Raw genomic sequence first — 12,063 nt, forward strand, 5'->3', positions numbered from 1 at the left:
TAAATTGGGACTATACTTTCCCTCATGAATAACCAATGCATGTAATTTTGCATGATAATATCTGTGTCCCAGCAGCACAACTGTTCTTCCTCCATTCCTGACAAGAAGGGCGCCATATGTTCATGAATGGTAGTAAAACTATAGAAAATGAAGTCCTAATGGTACCCTGTTTCTCTCCAGATCCCAGTTGACTATCTCCAGTATCCTTTCTTAGCCTGATTTGAAGACTATCTTTACGAGAAAAGTGATTTCCGATGAATCGAATCTTATTGACACAGATCTCCAAATGCTTGGAGGACCCTATAATGGAACTTGGGTCACAAAAGTCATTCTGGCAAGATCCCAACACTTGTACTAGGACCCTTACTTAAACAATATTCCTCAAATCCTGCCTTGATTAGAAATCTCCAATTTTACCCAAATCCACCTCCCTTTGGAGAACATTGCAAATACCATGTGCTATCGAAACATGGCCACCAATGACCATCTGCCAAATATTCCTAAGCCCTGGAGCAAAATGATATGCCCCCAAAGAGACATCCAAATCCCTCCCCTCAGTCCCTAAACACCACCTCTATAGGTCCCCTCCAGAATAGACATCCCCTAAATGGCACCATGGGCCATAGATGCAAAGACATACCTCAGGGTATACCTGAAGTTTAGATCCTTTCTACAAATGACATGTAGGCTTTTAGACAACTTGAACTCCTCTTGACTCATGAAACACTCTTATTTACCATTGCAACAAAAAGAATAGGAATAAACATACCCGGGGAGAGAAAAGAGTTGTATGCAGAACACTATAAGATGCTGATGAAAGAAATGAAAGGTGATACAGATGGAGAGATATGCCATGTCCTTGGGTTGGAAGAATCAACATTGTAAAAATGACTATATTACCCAAATCAATCTACAGATTCAATGCAATGCCTATCAAACTAGCAATCGCATTTTCCAGGGAATCAGAAGAAAATATTGCACAATGTGTATGGAAAAAAAAGACACCGAATAACGAAAACAAACTTGAGAAAGAAAAACGGATCTGGATGAATCAGGCTCCTGCACTTCAGACTATACTACAAAGTTACAGTCCTCAACACAGTATGGTACTGACAGAAAAACAGAAATATACATCAATGTAACAGTATAGAAAGCCCAGAGATAAACCCACTCACATATAGTCATCTTATTTTTGACAAAGCAGGCAAGCATATACAATGGAGATAAGACATCCTCTTCAACAAGTGGTGCTGGGAAAACTGGACGGATACATGTCCAAGAATGAAATTAAAACACTCACTAACACCATACACAAAAATAAACACAAATGGATTAAAGTCCTAAATGTAAAGTCAGACATGACCAAACAATTAGAGGAAAACTTAGGCAGAACACTCTATGACATAAATCACAGCAAGATTCTTTTTGACCCACCTCCTAGAGAAATGGAAGTAAAAACAAAAATAAACAAATGGGACCTAGTGAAATTTAAAAGCTTCTGCACAGCAAAGGAAACCATAAACAAGACCAAAAGACAACCCTGAGAATAGGAGAACATATTTGCAAATGAAGCAACTGAAAAATGATTAATCTCCGAATTTTACCAACAGGTCATGCAGCTCCAAACCAAAAACACAAACAACAATCCAAAAATGAGCAGAAGATCTAACTATACAGTTCTCCAAGGATGATATACAGATTGCCATAAAACACATGAAAGGTTGCCCAATATCATGAATCATTAAAGAAATGTAAATCAAATCTACAATGAGGTATCACCTCACATTAGTCAGAATGACCATCAACAAAAACGGTACAAACAATAAATTCTGTAGAGGGTGTGAAGAAAAGGGAAACTTCTGGCACTGTTGTTTGGAATGTAAATTGTTACAGTCACTACGGAGAAAAGTATGGAGGTCATAAGAAACTACTACTAGAAATAGCATATGACCCAGCAATCCCACTACTGTGCTTATACCCTGAGAAAACCATAATTCAAAAGGAGTCATGGAACACAAATTTCATTACAGGTCTATTTACAATAGCCAGGACATGGAAGCAACTTAAGTGTCCATGGACAGAAGAATGGATAAAGAATGTGTGGCATATATATATATAAAATGGAATATTACTCAGACATAAATAGAAATGAATTTGAGCTCTTTGTGGTTAGTTGGATGGACTTAGAGTCTGCCATATTTCGTGAAGTAAATCAGAAAGAAAAAAGAAAAAACTGTTTGCTAAGACTTATGTACGAAATCAGAAAATAAAAAGGTTCTGATGAACGTAGGGGCAGGAGAGGAATAAAGATGCAGATGTAGAGAATCGACTTGATAACACTTGCAGGGGCAAGGATAAGCTGGCACGAAGTGAGATAGTCATATAGACGTACATACACTACCAAATGTAAAATGGATAGCTAGTGGAAAGCAGCTGCATAACACAGGGAGATAAGTTCAGTGCTTTGTGACCACCTAGCTGGGTGAGATAGGGATGGTGTGAGGAAAATGCAATAGGGAGTGGATAAGGTAATATATGTATATCTATAGCTGATTCACTTTGATATACAGCAGAACCTAATGCAATATTGTAAAGCAATTATACTCCGATATAGGTGTTAAAAAAAAGGAATATGCTGTCTATAAGAGCCATTTTAACTTTAAGGACACACATAAGCTAAAGGTGTGGGAATACAAACTGATAGTGCAAACACTTTCCAAACAAGAGCAGGACTGGCTCTCCCAATCTCATGTAATACAGACTTTCAGTCACAGTATATAAGGTCAGTATAAAATAATAATGGATCAATTTATCAAGAGGTTATAATAATTGTAAATATATATGTACTGAATGTTGCATGATTAAACAAATATTTAAATCAACCATTAAGAGATCTGATAGGAGAAAACAACAGTAAAAATAATAATACTAAGGAACTATATTATCCCACTTTCTACCTTAGAAAATTAATAAAGACACAGAAGGTACCTAATAAACTTATAGAGAACTTCCATTCATCAGAACCAGAATCCACATGCTTCTTAAGTGCTGATGGAACATTCCCCCTGATAGTCACTGCCTTGGTACATAAAGCAAGCCTTAACAAATTTAAGAACATCAAAACCACATTGAGCATCCTGTTTTATCATAACGTTATGAAGCTAGAAATCAGTAACAAGAGAAAAAGTGAAAAATTCCTAATATGTAAAATTAAACAGCACACACTTGAAAAATCTATGGGTCAAGGAAGAAGTCAAAAGGGAAATCTGAAACTACCTTCACATAAACAAAAATGACAACATACCAAAACTTTGGGGATGTAGCATAATCAATCTAAAGAGTGAAGTTTTAGCATTCATAACTTCTTTTATTAAGAGAAAAGAATGATCTTAAATAAACGACATATCCTTATACATGAAGGCCTAGGGAAAAGGAACAAATTAATTTCCAAGAATAAAAGGAAGAAATATGAAATTTTCAAATGGAAATCAATAAAACAATAATCATATAATTATTTAAAAACTGAATCCAAGAGCTGGTATTTGTAAAGCATAATAAAATTGACAAACTTTAGCTAGACTAATGAAGATAAAAAAGAACTTAATAAATAAAACTTTAATTGAAAGAGGAGAAATTGTGACTGACACCATAGCATACAAATAATAATAAAGAAAGCTAAAAAACAGGGTCACACAAATGCATAAATCTCCACTAACTCTAATGTACCATGTTGCAAGACCATCACGAAGAAGACAAAAAAAAAAGTATGTCTTGATCATACAAATGATGAATTAGAAAATTGATTCAGTATTCAAAACTCTCCAAACAAAGAGAAGTCGAGGATCAGATCATTTCATGGGTGAATTCTACTGAACATTTAATGAAGATTTATTGCCAGGCCTTCCCAACCCTACCAAATAACTAAAAAAGAGGAAACATTTCCAAACTCATTTTATAAAACCAGCATTTATCTGATTAACAAAGCCAGATAAAGATATAACAAGGGAATCACAAAACAAAACAAACAAAAAACGCAGAACTTACAGGCCAATATACTTGTACATATTGATCGAAAAATTCTCAAGAAAATTCTAGCAAACCAAATTCAATAGCACACTAAAAGGATCAACATGATAAGGTGGGATAACTCCTAAGGATGTAAGGGTAGTTAACATATTAAAATCAATACTTTTAATTAACCACAGGAACAGCATGCAGAAGAAATGTTTGAAAGTATTTTTTAGACTTTCTTGATTAAAGCTCTCAACTAACTGTGTAGCAAAGAAACATTTTAAATGTAATAAAGGTCATATATTAACAAGCCCACAGCTAACATCATATTCATGGTGAAGAGCTGAAAACTTTTCCTCTCAGACAGGAAGAAATAAAAAATGCCCACTATCACCACTCCTATTCAACATAATATTAGAATACCTAGCCAGAAGCATTAAGCAAGAAAAAGAAAAGAAAGGGATCAAAAGTGGAAAGGAAGAAGTAAAAATGCCTCTGTTGGAAGATAAAATATGCTGTATGAAGGAAATCCTAAAGTCTCCACCAAAAACCGCATGAAATTGTTAGAACTAATAAACAAATTCAGTAATGTTGTTGGCTGTGAAACAAAAATACCAAATTAGTTGCATGTGTATACACTAACAAGAAAATAGCAGACACAAAAATAAATAAAACACTTCCATTTACGGCAGTACCAAAAACAATAAAATGTTAGGACTACATTTAAGCAAGGAGACAAAAACATCTGTACACCTAAAAATATGACATTTACAAAAACTGAAGAAGACACAAGTGAATAGAAACTTATCCCATATTTCTGAATTGAAAGAATGAATACTGTACAAATGTTCACGCTACCTAAAGCCATCTATAGTTTCATTTGTAACCCAATAAATTTTCAATGGCAAATTTCCTAGAAATAGAATAACAATCCTAAAAATTGTACAAAACAACAAAGGAACCTGAAAATAGCCAAAACAATTTTCAGCAAGATAAACAAAGCTGGTTGCAACTCACTTTCTGGTTTCAAACTATTATACAAAGTTATGGTAATCTAAATAGTGTGAAATTAGCATAAAAAAGACAATAGACCAATAGAATAGGACTGACAGCCCAGAAATAAACTCAGCCATGTCCAGTCAACTAACCTTTGACAAGGACGACAAGAATAAACAATGGAGTAAAAATAGACTTTACACTGAGTGGTGTTGGAAAAACGGGATATCCACACAGAAAAGAATAAAATTGAACACCCATCTTAGACGATTCAAAAATTAACACAACATGAACAGAAATCACAACATGCCTAGAATTAAACAGAAAATAATCTCCAAGGCATTTGTCTCAGCAATGATTCTTTTGGGTATGATACCAAAAGTAGAAGGAACAAAAGGAAAATTCAACATGTGTGACAACATCAAATTTAAAAGCCTCTGCACAAAAAGAAACTTGAACAGAGTGAAGAGACATTGAACAGGAGGCATAAGAATTCTCCTATGGAATGGGAGAAAAGATTTGCCAACAACATGCCTGCTACGGGACTAATGTCCAAACATAAAAGGATTCAATTAAAAAAAAAGCTGAATAATCTAATTAAAACGTGGGCTGAACACCTTAGCAGATATACTACCTTCATAGGAGACCTACAAATGACCAAGAGACACATGAACATTTGCTCAACATCTGTAATAGTAAGAGAAATGCAAAATAAAACCCCAAAGAGGTGTCAACTCACACATTTCCTAGTGGTTATTATGAAAAAGAAAAGACAGAAAAGTGTAGTCAAGCATGTAGAAAACTGGGAAAACTTACAGACTGTTGGTGGGAATATACCTTAGTACAACCACTACATAAAATAATTAGGATGTTCCTCAAAGTACTAAAAATAATACCACCATATAACCTAGCAATTCCATTTCTGAATATACATATTTGAAGGAAATGAAATCAGTTACTTTACTGAGATATTTGAACTCCCATGTTCACTGTATTAATATTTACCAAAATATGCAAGGCATAGACACTAACTGTTTATCAATGAATAAACGGATTAAGAACTGTATATATTACCACAATGGATATTATACAGCCATATAAAGAAAATCCTGCAATTTGTGACCACATGAAATCAACTTGTGGGCATTATGCTTAGTGAAACAATCAGAGACATAAAGACAAACTGTGTGGTCCCACTTATTTATTAAATCTAAATGGCAGAGGTCATCAAAACAGAGAGTTGATATGTATTTAATAGGTGTGGGTTTGGGAAAAATAAGGAGATGAGAGTCAAAGAGTACAAATGTCCTGGTATAAAATATGTAGATTCTTGGGATCTAAGTTACAAAATAGTGACTTAGTTACCAACACTTTATTGCATATTTCAAGGTTACTAGGAAAGGAGATCTTAAATGTTCTTACAGCACACACACAAAAATGGTAACTATGTGAGGTGATAGAAGTATTAACTAACATTATTATCACATTATTTCACAACATAGATGTAAGTCTAATCATCATGCTGTGTACCTTATAATTACCAAGGTTATATGTCAATTATATCTCAATAATGTTGGGGAAAATGTATTAAAGATAGGACCTAAATGTTTCAAAGCCTTTGAGTAAAGATAAGGAACAAACTTCTCAAGATTGGCCTTGGCAATAATTTCTTGACAATGACAGCAGGAGAGAAGGCAACAAAATCAAAAGTTAAGTGAAGTGAAATTGACCTGAAACATTCCTACATAATAAAGGAAACAATCAACAGAATTAACAGGCAATCTATAGAATAGTATAAAATATTTACAAACACGTACCTTAGAAGTGGCTAATATCCAACATACATAAGGAAAGTGCAAAACCTCAGTAGTGGGATATCACCTCATATCTGTTAGATTGGCTATTATCAAAAAAGAGAAGACAGCAGGCATGACAAAAGGGAACCACCTTACACTCTTGTTGGGAATGCTGATTGGTGTAGCCACTCTAGAAAAGAGTTTGGAGGTTCCTCATAAAACCAAAAATTAGAACTACCAAATCATCCAGAACAAAATCTTTGGTTATTTATAAAATGGAAGGAAAAATGCCGACTCTAAAAAACACCTGAATACCATGTACACTGCACCATCATTCTCAAATGCCATACCAGGATAACTACACACTTAGCCTGAATAGATGGATAAAGGAAAGGTGCCCCAGCAAGTTATTTTGTGTGGCAGGAAAAAAAAGTGGCACAATAAAAATATATTCAGGCATACTAGAAATAAAATGGTGCCTTTGTAGCAAAATGGGTGCACCTTAAGGGCACTATGTTAAGTCAACATCTCTAAGAGTAAGAGATGTTGAGAAGAAGTATGATGAAAGAAGAAGTAAGAAGTACTTAAGAAGTAAATCAGACAAATAAAAACAAAAATGGTGTAATCTCACTTATAGGAAAAAAATTAATCTTCGTTGCAGGTTTTTCTACTTCATCACTTTAAATATATCCTGCCAGTCCCTTCTGGCTTGGAGAATTTAACAACTGTCCTTCACAATCTCTTCCAAAATATAGCAGAGGGAGGAACACTCCAAAACTAATTCTATGGCGCCACAATCACCCTGATACCAAAACCAGGCAAAGATATAATAAAAAAAGGAAAACTACAGGCCAATATCACTGATGAATATAGATGCAAAAATCCTCAACAAAATGGTAGCAAACAGAAGCCAACAGCACATTAAAAGGATAATACACCATGATCAATTGGAGTTTATTCCAAGAATACAAGGATTCTTCAATATATGCAAATCAATCAACGTGATACTTCATATTAACCAATTGAAGGAGAAAAACAATATGATCATCTCAATGGATGCAGGGAAACTTTCGAAAAAATTCAAACCCAATATATGATAAAAACCATCCACATAGTAAGCATAGAGGGGAGTTTCCTCAACATAATAAAGGCCATATATGACAAACCAACAGCAAACATCATCCTCAATGGTGAAAAACCGAAAGTATTTTCATTAAGATCAGGAACAAGACAAGGTTGTCCACCCTCACAGCTCTTTCTCCACATAGATTTGGGCGTTTCAGACACAGCAATCAGAGAAGAAAAGGAAATAAAAGGAATCCAAATCAGAAAAGAAGAAGTAAAGCTGTCACTCTTTGCAGATGACTTGATACTACACATAGAGTATCCTAAGGATGCTACCAGAAGATGAATAGAGCTAACCGATAAATTTGGTAAAGTAGCACAATACAAAATTAATGCACAGAAATCTCTGGGATTCCAATAGGTTAATGATGGAAAATCTGAAAGAGAAATTAAGGAAACACTCTCATTTACCATTGCAACAAATAGAATAGAAGGAAACATACCCAGGTAGACAAAAGACCTGTATGCAGAAACCTATAAGATGCTGATGAAAGAAATGAAGGAGGATACAAAGAGATGGAGATATATACCATGTTCTTGGGTTTGAAGAATCAACAGAGTGAAAATGACTGTATGACATAACGCAATCTACAGAGTCAATGCAATCCATATAAAAATACCAATGGCATTTTCGAGGGAACTAGAAGAAAAAAATTCACAGTGTGTATGGAAAAAAAAAAAACAACAAAAAAAAAAACACATGCCGAATAGCCAAAACAATCTTGAGAAAGAAAAACAGAGCTAGATGAATCGGGCTCCTGGACTTCAGACTATACTAAAAGCTACAGTAATCAAGACAGTTTCTGTACTGGCACAAAAACAGAAATATAGATCAATGGAGCACGGTAGAAAGCCCAGGGGTAAACCCACAGATATATGGTCACCTTATTTTTGATAAAGGAGGGAAGAATATACAATGGAAATAAGACATCCTCTTCAACAAGTGGTGCTGGGAAAACTGAATGGCTACATGTACAAGAATGAAATTAGAACACTCCCTAACGCCATACACAAAAATAAACACAAATCGATTAAAGGACTAAATGTAAGGTGAGACACTATCAAACACTTAGAGGAAAACATAGGCAGAACACTCTATGACATAAATAACAGCAAGATTCTTTTTGACCCACTTCCTAGAAAAATGGAAATAAAAACAAAATTAAAGTAATGGGACATAGTGAAACAAAAATTTTTCACAGGAAAGGAAACTATAAACAACACGAAACGACAACCCTCAGAATGGGAGAAAATATTTGCAAATGAAGCAACTGAAATAGGATTAATCTCCAAAATTTACCAACAGCTCATGCAGCTGTAAACAAAAAAACACAAACCATCCAAAAATGGGCAGAAGACCTAAATAGACATTTCTCCAAAGATGATACCCAGATTGCAATAAAACACATGAAAGTTTGCTCAACCTTTCATGTTGAGCATGAATCATTATAGAAATATAAATCAAATCTACAATGAGGTATTACCTCACACTAGTCAGAGGAGCCGTCATCAAAAAATCAATATACTATACATTCTTGAGAGAGTGTAGGGAATAGGAAACCCTCCAGCACTGTTAATGGGAATGTAAATTGTTACAGTCACTATAGAGAACAGTATGGTGGTCATTAAGAAACTAAAACTAGAACTAATATATGACCCCACAATCCCACAACTGTGCATATACCCTGAGAAAACTATAATTCAAAAAGAGTCATGGACCACACAGTTCATTACAGGTGTAATTACAATAGCCAGGACAGGGAAAAAGCTAAGTGTCAATCGACACATGAATGAATAAAGAAGGTGTGGCATATATATACAATGGAATATTACTCAGAGATAAAGAGAAATTAAACTGAGCTATTTGCAGTTAGGTGGATAGACTTAGAGTCTGTCATACTGTGTGAAGTCAGAAAGAGAAAAAGAAAAAACACTTTGCTAACACATATATATGGAATCTAAAAAAAAGTTTCGATGAAGGTAGGAGCAGCACAGGAAAAAAGATGCAGATGTAGAGAATCGACTTGAGAACATGGGGTGTGGAAAGTGTAAGCTGGCACGAAGTGTGCGAGTGGTATGTACATATATACACTACGAAATGTAAAATAGATAGCTAGTGGAAAGCAGCTGCATAGCACAGGGAGATACGTTCAGTGCTTTGTGACCACCTAGCTTGGTGGGATAGGGAGGGTGGGAGGGAGATGCAAGAGGGAGTGGATATGGGAATATATGTATACCTATAGCTGATTCATTTTGTTATACAACAGAAACTAACACAACATTGTAAAACAATTAAATTACCATATAAATGATAAAAAAAACACAATATGTTGTCTACAAGAGCAATTTTAACTTTAAGGACACACATAAGCTGAAGGTGAGGGAATAGAAACTGATAGTCCAAACAGTTTCCAAACAAGAGCAGGACTGACTCCCCCAATCACAGGTAATACAGACTTTCAGTCAAAATAGTTCACAATTGATAAAGAAGGTCAGTATACAATGATAATAGATGAATTTATCAAGAGATTATAATAATTGTAAATATATATGTACTGAACGTTGCAGGATTAAACAAATATATAAATTACCCATCAACAGATCTGATAGGAGAAATCAACAGTAAAACTAATAATGGTAAGGGACTATATTCTCTCACTTTATACCTTAGGATATTGATAAAGACACTGAATGTACCCCATAAAATTATATAGAAGTTCCATCCAACAGAATCAGATTCCATATTATTCTTAAGTTCAGATAGAGCATTCCCTAGGATAGATGCTGTCGTGGAATATAAAGCAAGCGTTAACAAATTTAAGAAGATCAAAAGCACATTAAGCAACATTTTTGATCATAATGTTATGAAGATAGAAATCAATAACAATAGAAAAAGTGAAAAAAACTAATATGTAGAATTATACAGCACACACTGGAAAAACCTATGGGTCAGGAAAGAACTCAAAAGGGAAACATGAAACTACCTTCAGATAAACAAAAATTACAATATACCCAAACTTTGGGAATGTAGAAAAATCAGTCTAAAGAATGAATTTTTTTTAGCAATCATAAATTCTTATATTAAGAGAAAGGAATGATTTAAATAAACAACTTAAACTTATGCCTGAAGGATTAGGAAAAATGAACAAATTAAGCACGAGGAATAAAAGGAGAAAGTAAGAAAGATTCAAATGGAAATGAATAAAATGAATATCAGATAATTAGGAGAAAATGAATCCAAGTGATGGCATTTGGAAAGGATAATAAAATTGACAAGCTTTAGCTAGACTAACAAAGAGCAAAAAAGAGCTTAATAAATAAAACTTTAACTGAAAGAGGAGAAATTGCAACTGACATCATAGCACACAAATCATTATAAAGGATGATAAAAAACCGGGTCACACAAATGGATAAATCTCCAACAACTCCTATATAAAATGAAGCAAGACAATCATGAAGAAGCAAAAAAAACAAACATACAAAAAATATCTTGATCATACAAATAATGACTTAGGAAATTGAAGCAGTATTCAAAACTCTCCCAACAAAGAGAAGCACAGGATCAGTTAGTTTCACTGGTGAATTCTACTGAACATTTAATGAAGATTTATTGCCCGTCCTTCCCAAACTCTCCCAAATCACTACAAAAGAGGAAACATTTCCAAACTCATTTTACATAACCAACATTTTCCTGAATAACAAAGCCAGATAAGGAAATAACAAGGGAAACACAAAACAAAAGAAAACAAAACAAACATACAAACAAACAAGCGAAAACCACAGAACATACAGGCTAATATCCTTTTATATATAGATGCAAAAATTCTCAACAAAATTCTAGCAAACCTAATTCAATAGCACAATAAAATGTTCAACGTGATAAGGTGGGATAATTCCTGGGGATGCAAGGGCAGTTAATGTTTTTAAATCAATAAATTTAATTTATGACACGAATAGCATGCAGAAGATATGTTTGAAAGAATTTTCTAAATTTTCTTGATTAAAGCTTTCAACTACCTGGGGAGAGAAGAAACATTTTAAATGTAATAAAGGTCATATATTATCAAGGTCCCAGCTAACATCATATTCATGGTGTAAAGCTGAAAATCTTTCCTCTAAGACAGGAACAAATAAA

The 12,063-nt window shown here is 34.2% G+C and overlaps 1 pseudogene across 1 annotated transcript in view; it reads right to left on the bottom strand.

Moving 5' to 3' along the window:
- The window catches only part of LOC308609669 (ubiquitin-like modifier-activating enzyme 1), a 54,342-nt pseudogene that overhangs the window by 16,287 nt on the left and 25,992 nt on the right, over positions 1-12,063 (bottom strand). The window contains exon 3 of the transcript in view: positions 166-300. The product of the transcript in view is annotated as a ubiquitin-like modifier-activating enzyme 1 (transcript). The remainder of the gene's footprint in view (positions 1-165; positions 301-12,063) is intronic.

Source organism: Mesoplodon bidens, assembly GCF_964165515.1.
Source record: "Mesoplodon bidens genome assembly, chromosome: Y".
NCBI classification, from domain to species: domain Eukaryota; kingdom Metazoa; phylum Chordata; class Mammalia; order Artiodactyla; family Ziphiidae; genus Mesoplodon; species Mesoplodon bidens.